This window comes from Amblyraja radiata, chromosome 28 (assembly GCF_010909765.2).
Source record: "Amblyraja radiata isolate CabotCenter1 chromosome 28, sAmbRad1.1.pri, whole genome shotgun sequence".
NCBI classification, from domain to species: Eukaryota; Metazoa; Chordata; class Chondrichthyes; order Rajiformes; family Rajidae; genus Amblyraja; species Amblyraja radiata.
Genome location: NC_045983.1, coordinates 5,975,815 through 5,992,269, shown reverse-complemented (window position 1 = coordinate 5,992,269; position 16,455 = coordinate 5,975,815). Strand labels below are relative to the sequence as shown.

General features: G+C 40.8%; 1 protein-coding gene across 1 annotated transcript in view; it reads left to right on the top strand.

The window, feature by feature from the left end:
- The window catches only part of pafah1b1 (platelet activating factor acetylhydrolase 1b regulatory subunit 1), a 123,420-nt gene that overhangs the window by 7,171 nt on the left and 99,794 nt on the right, over window positions 1–16,455 (top strand). The gene's annotated exons all lie outside the window — the stretch shown is intronic.

The window sequence follows — 16,455 nt, the reverse complement described above, 5'->3', positions numbered from 1 at the left end:
TATGTCTTCCAGCCTCCGTCCTGGCACATCTCCAGCAGTTCCTGGTACTTTGCGAGTTTACTCTCATTAGCTTCTTCAATACGCTCTTCCCAGGGCACTGTCAGCTCCAGAATGATCAACTATTTTGTCACTCGGAGGTGATGATCATGTCTGGCCGGAGTGATGTTGCTGTGATGTGCTGTGGAAATTTCAGCTGTTTGCCCAGATCGACGTGCAGCTGCCAGCCAGTGGCTGTGTAGAGGAGGCCCATCCTTGTTTTTGGTTGTGGGCGGGGCTTCTCTCCAGCTTTGACAAAAGTGATTGATTTCTTTGGGGCATGGTGGTGTTTGCTGTTACCGATGGCAGTGGCTTTGCACTCGGCAACCACCTTGAGCACCTGGTCATGGCGCCACCGATAGCAACCTTCCCCAAGAGACTTTGGGCAGCTGCTGAGGAGATGTTCTAATGATCCTCTTCCAGAGCAAAGTGGGCAGGAAGGTGTTTCGCTCTTGCCCCAGACGTGGAGGTTTGCTGGGCTTGGTAGGGCATCGTAGACAGCTTGGACAAGGAACCGGACATGCTGGAAGTCTGCCTGCATGATGTTTGACCAGGTAATCCTGCGTTGTGGTATGCTCTCCCACCTTTGGAGTATTGTGTGCAGTTCTGGGTGCAGAGGTTGTTAATAATAATGACGCCTGGATTTGAAGGTGTAGGAAAGAACTGCAGATGCTGGTTTAAATCGAAGGTAGACACAATGCTGGATTTGAACATATTAGCTTCAGGGAGAAGTTGCTCAGACCTGGATTGTTTTCTCTGGAATGCTGGAGTTTGCGGTATATAAAATTATGAGGGGCATAGATAGGATAGACAGAAGCCTTTACCCAGGGTGGAAAAACTTAAATACTAGCGACATGCTTTTAAGCTGTGGGGGCAGAGTTTTTAAAGGAGATGCGCAGTGTGCTTTTACATAGAGGGTGCTGAGTGCCTGGAATGTGCTGCTGGGGTGGTGGTTGAGGCAGAGAGGTTAGTGGCATTCAAAACTTGAATAGGCATATCGATATTCAGGGAATTGAGGGATGTGGGTTATGTGCTGGTAGTTAAGTGATGGTCTTGTCATCATGTTCGACACAGAGAATGTAGGCTAACGAGCCCGTCTTGTGCTGTACAATGTGCTATGTAATAGTGCTGATTAACAGTAAATAGAAGTATTGTCACTGGTGATAGAGGTGAGCAAATTAGATTAAAGGTCAGAAGGGAGTAAGTGGTGAGGTAATTCTGCCATTTCATAATTCACTGAAAGGGATGACTCTGCATCCTGAACCACATGCTATTCTATGATCCAATAAGAATATTTGTCATTGAGTTGAGACAAAAGAGAGCAACTACATTTTTTTCATAATTGACGCGAGCTTTCGTTTTATGATGGTTTTAAATACTAGTCTGTTTTCACTTGAAAAGGGTAGCTGTAAGGCAAAAAGATCAAAATTCAATCTAAAGCAATTGGATAATAGTCACCGCAATCAGCTGTTTCATCTTGTTTGATGAGAACAATGAATAAGAATAAATGTAAAAAGTTTACAGAAACAATCTTTTTCAGTGAGAGATGGAGTAAATTGTGACAATTCCTAAAATGCACAGCATTTTATTTTGTGTCCAAGATTGTCATATAAGAAAATCCTTAATTTGAGTCATGATATATAATAGGTGAGCATGTGTGGTTCTCAAGTTTGCAATATGAAAGTATATGTACCTAATATGTATAGGTTAAAATCATACATTAATTTACAGTCCAATGAGACTAATTTATCCAGTTAACATCTGTGATTAGACTATCGTATTATTATTGTTCTTAATAGTACATGGAATAGCTAAAAAACTAATGGAGAATTTTGGCCTTGTATTCTTGCAAATTCCTCTTTCCCAGTGCATGTGCAGCAAAGTTAAATAATATGTAAAAACAAAAAACTGCAGATGCTCGTTAGTATACAAAAGGACGCAGAGTTCTGGAATAACTCAGCAGGTCTCCAATATCTCTGGAAAACATGGATAGATTACATTTTGGATCTCTGGAGACCTGAGTTAATCCAGTATTTTGTGTCCTAAAGCTAATCTAATACCTTGGACATGTACACAGATAAGAAAGGTTTAGAAGGATATGGGCCAAATGCAAGCAGGTGGGACACTGTAGATGGGGCAGCTTGGAGGGCATGGGAAAGGACCTGTTTCCATTCTGTACATGACTCGAGTTGTTGGTGCTGCTGTCTTGGTTGTGTTCGGTAGGTTCTTCTTTCGTGCTTTTTTTGTGATTTCTGAATTTTTCGCCATTTTCCACAAATCGTTATTTTGACATGAATGATAGTAAGATGTAGAAGTAGTCTAGATGCAGCATTGAGTTGCTATTGATATAATAGCACTACCATGTGTGTAATGAAACATTGACCACAGCCAATTCTGTTATTTAGTTTTCTAGTTTTAATTTATTTTTAGTTCAGTATTTTGGTTAACACTAAGCAACAAAATAGCAAGTATAACAAAGCTTACTTTGGCTCTGAACTGGTCAAAAGCTTTTTGGCATTTTGTTGTTAACTTGTCAGTGTTCACATGTTCAAGTACATGTTCAGATGGACTAAGCTGCATCCACAACTCTGCAATTTCTTAATTGTCATGGGCAAAGCAATTGCCAAACCAATTAGCTCTCGACATCTCCGCTGACTTTGATTCTGACTGGGTGAATTCGTCATCTCATTTGCTGAAATCAATGACTTGCTGAAAACCATCTTTAGTCTGAAGGGTCAACACCTGAAACATAATCCGTCCATTCGATCCACAGATGCTGCTTGACCCACTGAGTTCCTCCAACACAGTGTTTAGCTCAATGACTAGCTCCTTTGTCTAGTTGATGTTGAGAGCGATAGTGTTGTCTTGACACCATGTTACCAAGATCTCTATCTCCTTCCAGCACTCTGTCTCGTCATTGAGTTCTGGCCCACTACAGTGATGTCATCTGCAAATCTGTAAATGGAATTAGCACATAGTTTGGCTGCCATGAGTGTATAGAAAGCACAGCAAGGGGCTAAAAATGCAACTTTGTGGGACAATAGTGAGAATTATCATGGAGATGTTTTGCGCCCACCATCTGTCCCCATACCACCTCCATCCAGGGACTCAATGGTCCTTCCAGGTGAGAGAGAGGTTCATGTGCACCATCTCTAACCTCATCTACTGCAACCAGTGTTTATAATGTGGCCTCCTGTACATTGAGACCAAGTGTAGACTCGGCAACATTTCGCTGAGCACTTGTGCTCGGTCGTTGGTAGAATTCTGCATTAAGATGGAGAGTGACACACGGTTAATTCAGAGACATTGGTCCTGAATTTAAAGAAAGGTAACTTTGATGGTGTAAAAGATGGGAATTGACTTAAAAGATCCAATTGACTTTAAAAATTGCATGGCTGAATTACAACAATTGTTCATATGTCTGGCATTAAAAATAAAAATGGGAAGGCGGCTCAACCGTGGCTAACGAGGGAAATTAGGGATAGTTAAATCCAAGGAAGAGGCATATAAATTAGCCAGCTGAAGCGGCAGACCGGGATTGGGAGAAATTTAGAATTCGACAGGAGGGCAAAGGGGTTAATTAAGAGGAGGAAAATAGAGCATGAAAGAAAGCTTGCGGGAATATAAAAAATGACTAAAAGCTTCTGTAGATATGTGAAGAGGAATAGATTAGTGTAGACAAATGTAGGTCCCTTACAGTCAGCAACAGGTGAATTTATAATGAGAAACAAGGAAATGGCAGACCAGTTAAACAAGTACTTTGGTTCTGTCTTCACTAACGAAGACACAAACAATCTCCCAGAAAGACGAGGGGGACAATGGATCGAGCGTGAGGGATGAACTGAAGGACTTCCACATTAGTCACAAAATGGTGTTAGGTAAACTATTGGGACTGAAGGCAGATAAATCCCCAGCACCTGATGGTCTGCATCCCAGAGAACACAAAGTGGTTGCCCAAGAAATCGTGGATGCATATGTGATCATTTTCATAGGTGATCAGAGGATTGCTAATCTAACCCCGCTTTTTCTAGAAAGGATGGAGAGAGAAAACAGGGAATGATCAGTTAGCCTGACATCGACAGTGGAGAAGATGCTTGAGTCGATTATTAAAAATGTAATAGCAGCACATTTGGAAAAGCAGTGACCGAGATCGGTCAAAGTTAGCATGGATTTATGAAGCAGAAAATCATGCCTGTCTAATCTGGAATGTTTTGAGGATGAAACAAGTCACCATAGGGAGAGCCGGTGGTGTATCTGGACTTTCAAAAAACCTTTGACAAGGTCCCTCACAAGACATAAATGTGCAAAATTAGAGCACATGGTATTGGGATTAGGGTATTGACATTGATTGAGAACTGGTTGGCAGACAGGAACCAAAGAGTCGGAATTAACGGGCTCTTTAGAGAATGGCAGGCAGTGACTAGTGGGGTGCCGCAATATATATATATTATATAAATATAATATATAAACGAATTAGATGAAGGGATTAAATGTAACATCTCCAAGTTTGCGGATGACACAAAGCTGGGTGACTTGGATAGGTTGGGTGAATGGGTGGATGCATGGCAGATGCAGTATATGTGGATAAATGTGAGGTTATCCACTTTGATGACAAGAACAAGAAAGCAGATTGTTATCTGAATGGTGCCAGATTAGGAAAAGGGGAAGTGCAACGAAACATGGGTGTCAATAGACAATAGGTGCAGGAATAGGCCATTCGGCAGTGCTGATCATCCACAATCAGTACTCCTTTCCTGCCTTCTCCCTATATACCTTGACTGCTGTTTTTAAGAGCTCTATCTATGTCTCTGGAAAAACATCCAGAGAAATGGCCTCCACTGCCCTTTGAGGCAGAGAATTTCACAGATTCACAACTCTATGGGTGAAAACGTTTTTCCTCATCTCTGTTATAAATGGGCTACCCCTTATTCTTAAACTGTGGCCCCTGGTTCTGGACTCCCCAACATCGGGACCCTGTTTCCTGCCTCCAGCATGTCCAATCCCTTAATAATCATATTTTTCAATAAGATCCCCTCTCATCCGTCAAAATTCCAGTGTATACATGCCCAGTCGCACCATTCTTTCAACATATGACAGTCCGGCCATTCCGGGAATTAACCTTGTGAACCCACGCTTCACTCCCTCAATAGCAAGAATGTCTTTCCTCAAATTTTGAGACCAAAACTGCACGCAATACACCAGGTGTGGTCTCACTAGGGCCCTGTACAACTGCAGAAGGTTGTCTTTGCTCCTACTCTTGTTATGAAGGCCATCATGCCATTCGCTTTCTTCACTGCCTGCTGTACCTGCATGCTTACTTTCATTGACTGATGAACAAGGACCCCCAGAACCTGTTGTACTTCCCCGTTTCCCAACTTGACTCCATTTAAATAATAATCTGCCTTCCTGTTCTTGCCACCAAAGTGGATAACCTCACATTTATCCACATTAAACTGCATCTGCCCAGTCACCCAACCTGTCCCAGTCACCCTGCATCCTCCTCACAGTTCTAACTGCCACCCTGCTTTGTGTCCTTGTACATCAGTCACTGAAAGTGTGCATGCAGGTAAAGCAGAAGAAAGCAAATGACATGTTGGCCTTCATAGCGAGAGGATTTAAGTGTAGGAGCAAGGAGGTCCTATTGCAATTGTACAGGGCCCTATTGTACAGGGCCCTGGTGAGACCGCATCTGGAATATTGTGTGCAGATTTGGTTTCCTAATTTGAGACAGAACATTCTTGCTATTGAGGGAGTGCAGCGTAGGTTCACCAGGTTAATTCCCGGGATGGCTGGACTGACATACAATGAAAGAATGGATTGACTGGACTTATATTCACTGGAATTTAGAAGGATGAGAGAGGATCTTATAGAAATGTATAAAATTCTTAATGGATTGGAAAAGCTAGATGCAGGAAAAAATTTCCTGACGTTGGGTGAGTCCAGAACCAGGGGTCACGGTTTAAGAATAAGGGGTAGGCCATTTAGAACTGAAATGAGGAAACTTTTTCACCCGGAGAGTTGTGAATCTGTGGAATTCTGTCACAGAAGGCAGTGGAGGTCAATTCACTGGATGTATTCAAGAGAGAGTTAGATATAACTCTTGTGGCAAACAGAATCAAGGGATATGGGGCGAATGCAGGAACAGGGTACTGATTTTTGATGATCAGTCATGATCATATTGGAAGGTGGTGCTGGCTCGAACGGCCGAAAGGCCTATTCCTGCACCTACTGTATCACCTGGTTGCTACCATTTTAATTCTTCCTCCCACTCCCATACAGATCTTTCTGTCCTGGGCTTCTTCCATTGCCAAAGTAAGACCACATACAGGCTGGAGGAACAGGATCCCGCATTCCGCTTGCGTATCCAATAAAGAAACCAATGGTATGACCATTGCATGTTCCAATTTAAGATAACTACCAAACACCAATGTCTGTGGTGATGAAATGCTTTGAGAGGTTGGTTATGGTGCATGTCAACTCAGGACCCTGGACCCATTACATAGATCAATGAAGGATATGATCTCACTGGCTCCACTCTGCACTGGTCACATAAACGCATATGGCCGGCTATTGTTCATGAACTCCAGCTCAGCATGCAATGCCATTATCCCCTCCAAACCTGGCACCAGGCTTAGGGAACTGGGTCTCTCCACATCCCATTTGCGACTGGAACCCCAAATTGGCAACAACACCTCTAACCATCAGCACGGGCACCTCAAGTCTGTGTGCTCAGGGTCCTGCTTACTCTTACTGTACCCATGACTGTGTAGCCCGACAGTTTCAACACCATTTTAAAATTTGCTGAAAACGCCACTGTTGTCTTACGAATAGTGATGAGTCAGAGTAGATGGGGGAGAACCATCTTCTGACTGAACGGTGCCAGAACAACAATCTTGCTCTCCACTTCAGTAAGACCAAGGAACTGATTGATGGCTTTAGAAGGGGAAGGCTGAGGATCCATAAACCGTCTTCTTGTTGGTGGTGAATAGAGTCAACAACTTCTTTCCTGGACATGCATATATCTGAAGATCTGTCCTGGAGCAAATGCATTGCAATCATAAAGAAAGCCCATCAACGCTTCTACTTAAATTGTGGACATTTGGTATGTCGATGTATACTCTCTTAAACTTCTACAGGTGTGCAGTAGAGCAAATATTGACTGGTTGCATCACGGTTTGGTTCGGCAACTTGAATGTCCAGGAATAAAGATTACAAAAAGTGGTGAACACTACCCAATCCATCATGGGTACTGACCTCTCCACCGTGGAAGAGATCTACAAGAGTTGCTTCCCCAAAAAAGGCAGCCTAAATCGTCAAGGAGCCATACCACCCTGGCTATGCTCTCATTTCACTCCTGCCATTGGGAACAAGGAAGAGGAGCATGTGAACTGTAACCTCCAAGTTCAGGAACAGCTTCTACCCAACAACCATCAGGCTATTGAACACTGAACTCCAACTAAAATTAGATGTATGAACTGCATTGATTGCGCATGGACTTCAGGCATGGATTTGTACTAATTAGTTTTTAATTTATTTAACTTTATTGTGGCATCTGCTGAGTATTATTCTTATGATACACATACCTGTTGTGCTGCTGAAGTAAGAATTTAATTGTTCCATTTCGGGACATATGGCAGTAAAACACTCTTGACTTTTTTTTCCTCAACACTCCAGCATTTGCAGTCTCTTGTCTGTCATCTTGCCAGTGACATGCAGGATCAGAATTTCTTAATTTAAGTTTTGATTGTCATATGTGGGTAATATGTAGGCTCATAAATCATTTTAAAGGATTACATAAATAATTTGTTTAATTGCGATAGGTTATGACATATGTTTTGAGGAGTGGTGCTGTTAACTCCAAGTTAAAGTTTAAACGTGTTAATGAAGTATTTGACTTGTTAGCTAGATTGGTGGTGCGGAGGGGAGCGAGGAGGTGGTTGTATTTGAATCAAGTTAGATACGAGCAGCAGAGACCAGAGGTCCGGGTTTGATCCTGCCCACGGCTGCTGTTTGTGTAGGAGTTTAGCATTCACCCTGTGACCGCGTGGGTTTCACCTGTGTCGCATGGATGTACAGGTTTTTAGGTTTATTTGCCCCTCGTACATAGGAAATGGATGAGAAAGTTGGACAATTTTCAACTAGTGTGAAGGAATAATCGATGGTTAGTGGGAATTTGTGGGCTATATCTTTAAACTATACTGCGATAAGAAAATGAAAGATGTTCCTGTGCTAGTTGTGAGTTTATTTTCTTTGTGAAGGGGTGCAGATGCTGGCAATAAGATGCAGGGTTAAATGATGAGTGGAAGTTGTCAATACAGGGCATTTGTGAGACTTTAATCACTCCATCTCTTGGAATTTATTTGAGAGGTATTTTCTCTTTTATCTCTTTTTACCCGAGCTTTTAGTCTATTTTTGATATTCATTTTGGCAGTAAAGCTGCACATTGTAAATCATACAGTTGTATGTTTCCAGCTCACTCATATGAGCATATGTTGTGTGATAGTTCGGTTCAGTGCAATACCGAGAGAGTGCCACCATGTGTGAAGTGCTTTTTAAAAAATAGATAATCGTAATCCGTGTCGTCTTTCGCTTTGTATGATTGTACAATATCCAATTATATTGCTTCGTTCATACTTTGCAGGCTGCTTATAACAATGTCCAAATTTTGTGTTAAATGTTTATCCTCAACCAAAATATTTAAAGCGGATTTTATGCCATTGCTTGCTGTGCAGGTTAGTTCCTGTGTTTTCCTGTGTAACAAAGACTTTCAATCATGGTCACTATTGTAAACTTCAATATGTTTGAGTTTGATGTTTGTTAAAAGTTCCTTATTAATATGATTACATTTTTTTTGCGAAGTATGAAGCAAGCCGTAAACTTGTATTTAAAAACGAGTAACTGGAAAACTAGCATTGTGAAGTAACTGGCTGGTCATTGTTCAAGTAACCTAATGCTATTCATATTTTCTCTTGAACAAACCATGGGATTGTTCCTGTACCTTTCAGACTAATACGTCTATTCAGAGTTTGCTTGCCATATGCATTTTGCTGTGGTAAAGATGCTATACCAAATAATGCAATCTATAATGTGCAGGAAGGAACTGCAGATGTTGGTTTAAATCGAAGATAGACACAAAATTCTGGAATAACTCAGCGGGACAGGCAGCATCTCTGGAGAGAAGGAATGGGTGACGTTTCGGGTGGAGACCCTTCTTCAGCGAAGTCCATGTCTGAAGAAGGGTCTCGACCCGAAACGTCACCTATTCCTTCTCTCCAGAGATGCTGCCTGTCCCACTGAGTTACTCCAGCATTTTGTGTCTCCAATGCAATATATAATCTGTAGAAACTAGTCATTGTATCATCATCTAATGCTTGGCCTAAATTACTTTCCTTGATCGGATTAAATGATTGTATTCCTAATCATATGCAACCTTTTATAAAGTAACTATCAGAAATGTATTCAGATTTAATCCAGTTATTAATATCTATATCTGTACTGATGAATTGATTTTATAATGGGATCTTCAAGAAGTTATTCATCCACATTTTGAGCGCAAGTGTTTGCTAACTTGGCTCCTACATGGACTATTTTTTAAATTAAAGTTGTGGCATGATGTAGACTTCATTAGAGGAAATTGTTCATCAGCCTTAGCATTTAATCATCTGTCCTTAATTTGATCATTCCTTATTCTGCAATTGGTAGAATTGAGACTGAGTCCATGCAATCTTTCCTTTGAATTTACAGCCTTGTGAATCTTGCTGCTGTGGTCCATGACTTCCCTAAGACTTGGCTACTGCCACTTCAGCTTCACTTTGGAAGCACCAAGACCTACTGTGCAAAGTACTGTCTTTGTCAGATTCCTCCTGCCCAGGTCGAACCTCCGTGGCAACACAGAGTGCCCCCTGAGATGGCTTTGGGGAGTGGGGTGGTGGTGGTGGGACTACATTCCATTTTATTTACACGTGTGCATTTGCCAATGAGATTTAGAAAGAAATGCCACGGTGTCTATTGATGTTCTTGTAGAAATCTGCACAACATAGTTCTCCATGCCATGCAGGATGTTTCCAAGATGTCTACTGCTGGAAGATTACTAGCAATGACCTTTGGCCTGCCTGAAATGTGTTGGTCTTCCATTATTAGGAGCCATTTAGGACCACTGGCAGTTTCTTGAATCCAAAATGACAGTGAAGGGCACACTGAAGATTGGTGCAACCAATGCAAAGGTTGCTTGGGAATAGCTCACTGATTTAAAGCCCTCCCACATTGCATACATATATATAGGAAAAATGAGGAGTCATGCTAATAAGGTGTATGTTGTGCAAACAAATGTGGCAACACTTCAGTAATAAATACTATATTTTGCAAATTTTATGAATAAAATACTTTTGAAGGAAACATTTCTGAGATCCAGCATCTTGTACCAAATGATGCTCTGAATTTAAATTCTTGCTCTTTTGAAAATTTTAGTTGAAGCGATTATTGTTCTTGATATTCAATAACTCTGATTCCAAATTCTCACTTTTCCCATATCTCAGTTGTGGAATCATCGATTCATCAGTATTTTTTGGATTAAAACGACAAATCAGTCAGTGGTCCCTTCTGCATTTTTCTGAGCCTGTTCGTGTTGGAAGAATGAGGAACTTGACGTGTTTAACTTGACTGTTTGAATAATGTACCAGAAATTGATCTGGAACCGTTGGCGGGAAGGATTTAAGAACTAATTGAGACCGTAGTGACTGTCTTTATGACGTCTCAAGGTATTAGCCCTCGATAGTCATCAATGTGCTGACTATGGGTCAGAAGGCAATCTTACACATTCCACGAGCGCTCCACGAGACATTCAAAGCCACCGAAAGATGAATATTCCAGAAACAGTCTCTTGATGGTTTCTTTATGTAGTTGTACAAAATAGCAAAATCACTCCGAAAACTTCTTTGTCTTCCAGCATATTTCCGTTTCGTCTTCCAGCGTATATACGTTTCAATCTTGCTTGTAATCATGGTCGAAAACTACATCTTCCCTATAGTCTTCACCGAACTAAACTAAAAACTATCTCGAGGAGTCTGCGCCAGAAACCTAGCCACGAACACGCCCCAAACTACGTATAAATCCCACCTACATAATTGCAGGCAGATAAAATTAAAGGTAACTGGATATAATAGTAATATACTGAGTTAAGCTAAATAGCTACTATGCTTTGGTACATGTGACTATAATTTCCCCCAGAAAATATGTTGGTCAAAAGGAAACTGAGAGTAAATTAAAAATGTGCTGGTTTCTCAAAAAATTTTCACTACTTTTATAAATCAGTTGAAGTTATGATTGCTAAATTTGTTGTTAAGAGCACTGGATGGGTGGAAGACATAGAGGCATTTGGGTGGTTTAAGGCAGAGGGCAAAGATTCAGTAATTGGATGAAAATGTGTGTGGAAATACAAAATTGTCAATTTTGGCAGGAAAAATAAGGAAGTATATTTTCCAGGTAATGTCTTTTGTGGTAACCTAGTTGTCGTAATGCATGGTTCACCAAAAGGCTAATGAGTGAAGGCAAGAGTTAATTAGAAATAATTAGGGTAGCCGGCACTACTGTTAATTGCAAGGGGCGTTCAACATAAAACATGTCGTATTTCAGTTAAAGGCTATTGATAAGACCATCTGGAATAATGTCTCCAGTATTGGTTTCAAAGTGCATACATGTGGTGGAAGCAGTTTATAGACTTGCTAGACTGATGTCTGATGAATGGTCTGTTAAGGAAAGATTGGACAGGCTGCTGCAGTTTTGAAGACTGAGGGGAAACTTCATGGAAGCACAAAATTGAGAGGGGTTGTATTATGTATCTTGTAAATAAACATGTATTTATGTCAGTAACTTTCCTATTGTGGGAATCTGGAACCAGGAAGTCCTTGGTTAAACATAAGGAGCCACCTGTTTAGGGCAAGATGAGGTCCAATTTCTATTCAGTATCTTGAGTTTTTGGAACTCTGTTCCGCAGAGTGGAACCTGCTTTGAAATATTTACGGCTGAGATAAATAGTTTTGATAAGCAAGTTATTGCTTGTATTTTATGTATTAAATTAGTTGGTTTGTCCTGTTTTAGTTCATTTTTGGTTATTAGGCTGTGTGTGGGAGGGGGACAGAAACAGGTTTTTGGTCTCTTCGGGGGATGCGACTTCTCTTGTCGTATCCCCCGTCTCCGCCTAATAGCGGAGCTGGCGGCCTCGGAGCTGGGGCAGCGTACCAGTGTCGACCCGACCTTGGAGGAGCCGGCAGCGGCGACCCGACCTCGGAGGATTGGCCGCGGGCCCAGTGGACGACATCGTCGGGAGCTTGCAGGTCACAGGTTGGTGACCTGTTCTCCGGAGCTCCTGCGACAACAGCTGCGTCTGCTGGACTGGAGGGTGGCAGTTTCGGCGGCTTCGACCACCCCGGGCCGCGGAGTTGAACCGGCCCGTTCGCGGAGCTTGGTTTCAGCTGCGGGACTGACATTACTTACCATCACCCGGCGGGGTCATCCGAAGCCTGGATCGCCTCGGCGCAGAGGGAGAATAAGAGGGAAGAGACAAAGACATAAGACTTTTGCCTTCCATCACAGTGAGGAGGTGCCTGGTGAACTCACTGTGGTAGATGTTTATTGTGTGTTTTTGTCATTTTTTACTATATGTTGGACTGCAAGGCAACAAAATTTCGTTCAGACCGCAAGGTCTGAATGACAACAAAGGCTACTTTGACTAGTCGCTAAGTCAATTGTTACATTGCACATTGAGGTTGATCTAAATTGAAATATTCCTACAAACTGGCAATTGGTGCTCAATTTGCCTTCAGTTGACCTGAGAATATTATGGGTCGCAACTTTGTTACACTAACGTATATTGTTCTCTATGCACTAACGTATATTGTTCTCTATATCAAGCACCTATTTGGGTTCTTGATTTGTGTGTATCCTGATCAAGCAGTGTTGATGGTTGGCACTGAAAAATGGTTGAATAGTTATAGTTTCCACTGTGCCTTGGTACATGTGACATAAAGTACCATTGATTTGAAATTCTGACAGTTTCATGAAGGGACGGAGTGTTCGTGCATCAATTGTCGAGTTGATTGGTTTTAGTTATCAAATATAAAGTAAATAGAAATCTGTACTGATTTCAGAGTGAATTTGAAGTGGGAAGAAACTGCAGAATTTCAGTCAAGGGATACATTTTGACATTGGTGCTGAATTTCTTTGGGCAGTTTATGGTTCAGGTTGTGTTTCTCGGTATCCTATGCGTGTTTTGTATTTGATGCCCATATTTTGAAGGCACATGCATGTCCAATAGAAATCTGCTACTGCAGTGTACAAGGTGTATATTTCAATCTCGGCCAAACTATCTTAGCATCAATGTGATTAGACAAGCAATTTATGATTATTAGAATTAAGTTGACTTGACTTGATGGAAGGGAAGTAGCAGTGGAGAAGCAAGTTAACAATTATTTTTGTAGTGTTTGAGAAAGAAGAGAAGTGAGTAGGTTCCTAATGTACAAAATTGATAGTGACAATAGTGAATGGAAAACGGATGATTATGAAATAAGGTAGCAGGACTAGGCTTGTTTACACCGAAGATACATTTTGTCTGCTCCACTGCAAAATCTCTTCAAGGTATGCCTACTTTGACTAAGTTCTCCTCCGCTCTCCAAGTTCTGCAACATTTCCTCTCGCTGCTCTCCCTCTGATTCCTCCTGCTGTCCAACTCTATGATCACGTTTTAACCCAGACTCGCTACCACAGACATTTTATCTCTGTTTGCTTTGTTGTCACCTTCTCCTAACTAACAATGATCTATTCTACATTCTTCTTGATTGACATCTCTCTTGATGTCTTGTTTTCATACCTTGCCGTTCCTTATCTTTGTGTCGCTCTCTCCCCAGCTCTCAATCTGAAGATGGGTCTCAACCCGAAACGTCACCCATTCCTTCTATCCAGAGATGCTGCCTGTCCCACTGAGTTAACCCAACATTTTGTGTCTAGCAGGACAAAGCTTAATGGCCCTGTGGATCTGGTCTTCCGTTTCAACTAAGTCATAGTCAACTTTTGTATCTAGAACCGTGCTTTTTATTCTGGAGCTAGGCCTCATTTTAACAAGAAGATTGAAGTGAATCGCAATTATATATTACTGATTTGTCAGTACTTCACAAAGGCACAGAATGCAGTGTCCTCATCCATGGAAAACCACTGCGTTGCCATAGACTAATTTTCTAATCATGTTTTGCATTGTTTTAATTATACTGACCTTTTCACCATCTGGCAGAATTTGTGCCATTTATGTATATATTTTTTATTTATGTTATGATTCTGCTGCACCAAGATTTTCATAGTATTTTACCGTGCTTCTGCATATGTCAATAAATGCAACTTGAATGCATTATATTTAACTTTCCTCCATATTGTCATATTTTCCTCTGGAATTGGGGATGCATATTTGTTTTATTTGCTTTTGGGTGCAAATAATTTCACCTTATTTAAACATATGTTCACACATTTTCTTCAACTTAAATATTTCAATGTACCTTTTTACCCCCAATCCACGTCATAAACCTTTGTTACTGGTTTATAAATGTGCACAATAAATATGCTGCTTCTAATCTCTAAACTGTTTGGAAAGGAGGAAGATGACTGAACTTAATTACTTTCCATCACAGTGAGAAAGGTTGATTCCACTGTGGTGGATGTTTATGTTAAATTTGTAAAACAGCACCACAATGGTAAAACAACACCTCAATTGGCTTTCGACCCCATTCAGCCAGGTTATTTGACCCACTTCAAGAAACACTGAGACACCTGCACCTGATATTCCTCTACCCAAACATATCTGAGATGGTATTGTTGTACCGGAAGCTTCCTTCCTGGTTAACACAAGCACTTTGTCTTTTTTTGTAAAGCAGCGTCTACAGTTCTTTGTGTTTGCCTTTGTGGTTGTTGAGGCACCATGCAGTGTGAGGCTTCCCGGATATACGTAACATGTACTAGCCCTGAAATGCTTTGACAGCTGATTAGGCAACATCATCCCTCCCCATACCTCCCAACTGTAAAAAGATTGCAAATATTTTTGTTCACAAATGGAAATATTTTAAAAATGTCAAAAATAGTGATTCTAAATTTTAAAGTTGACATTTAATCGTAAATTGTCTAAACTTCCTCAGAACCATTCTTTTACATTGAATGGAGTAGTTGATTAAATGGAGTGGTAGGTTAGATTGGTTCAGCTGAATCATGCAGTAAGCAACTTGTCGGATTCTAAGGACTATAGGGTGGAGCACAATTGGAATGAAAATGGCTGCGATACCTCAGGAAGTATGAATCTCTAATTTTTCACTGAGTAGCCTTTCAAAGTAGTTGAATTGTTGATCTGGATCTCTTAAGCTGTGGGCTGCTGCTCTGAACATTTTGAAAATTTGCGTTGGTGTGTGCAGTGAAGAATACCAGATATTTGATGTAGTTGTTGCAACTTCATTGAATAATTTGTACAGTTTGCAGTTAACATTCCCCTCCCCCACACACTTCATAATACTTAAAAGCTAAGTAATATTTAAAGCTAATTAATAGCTAAAAACTCGCTTGGCAATTTACAGTGCAGAAATTGACTGTTAAGCCAGTAGAATCATTTCATACGAATCAATTTTTTGTCAGTAGATCCTTTTTCCTTTTTCATTTTATCCATGTTAGCCTTAAATGCATGTACACTGTTTGCCTGAGCCATTTCATATGATAGAATTCACTACCTTGCCACTTAGCATATACAATTATTTATTGAGCAATTGGTTTTAATCATAATTATTATATATTTGGTTTCTTGCAGCATACATTCCCATAGTGTGCCCATTTCTGCCAATGAAGTATTAAGTGCAAATCCTGTTAAAAATTCTTGGGTGCTGTAAACTTGATATCTAAACAAAGCATGTCTTCAATTCTCCCCCCCCCCCCCAACTCCAATTTTATCAACTACCATGTGAAAATCAGTTGCATTATCAAGTTCTCCATTTTCTGTTATTGAGCAATTTCAATTTGATTTTTTTTTTTTAGTTTCTGGAAGCACAACACATTATTCTGCTAGGATAGCTTTCAAACCAACGGTCTGAAAATTGACCTCCAGTTTCAGGTACATACAAAGACCCTCCCTCCCTCCACATTCTAATTTTTCCCTTTCCTATTTGACCCTCATGGACTGTATGTATTTCCCCCCCCCCCTTTCCCTTTCGCCTACATTCCTTCCTTAGAGCTTACAATTTATTGTATCAACCTATTACCTGCCATGCTTTGTCTTTACCGTCCTCTCTTCCTGCTTTCTCCCACATAGCTCCCTACATATTAAAAAAAAGTAAAAGCCAAATTTAGCACTTAAAAATGTGATATGGTTTAACTATTACAGCCACATTATAAGCATCCCGA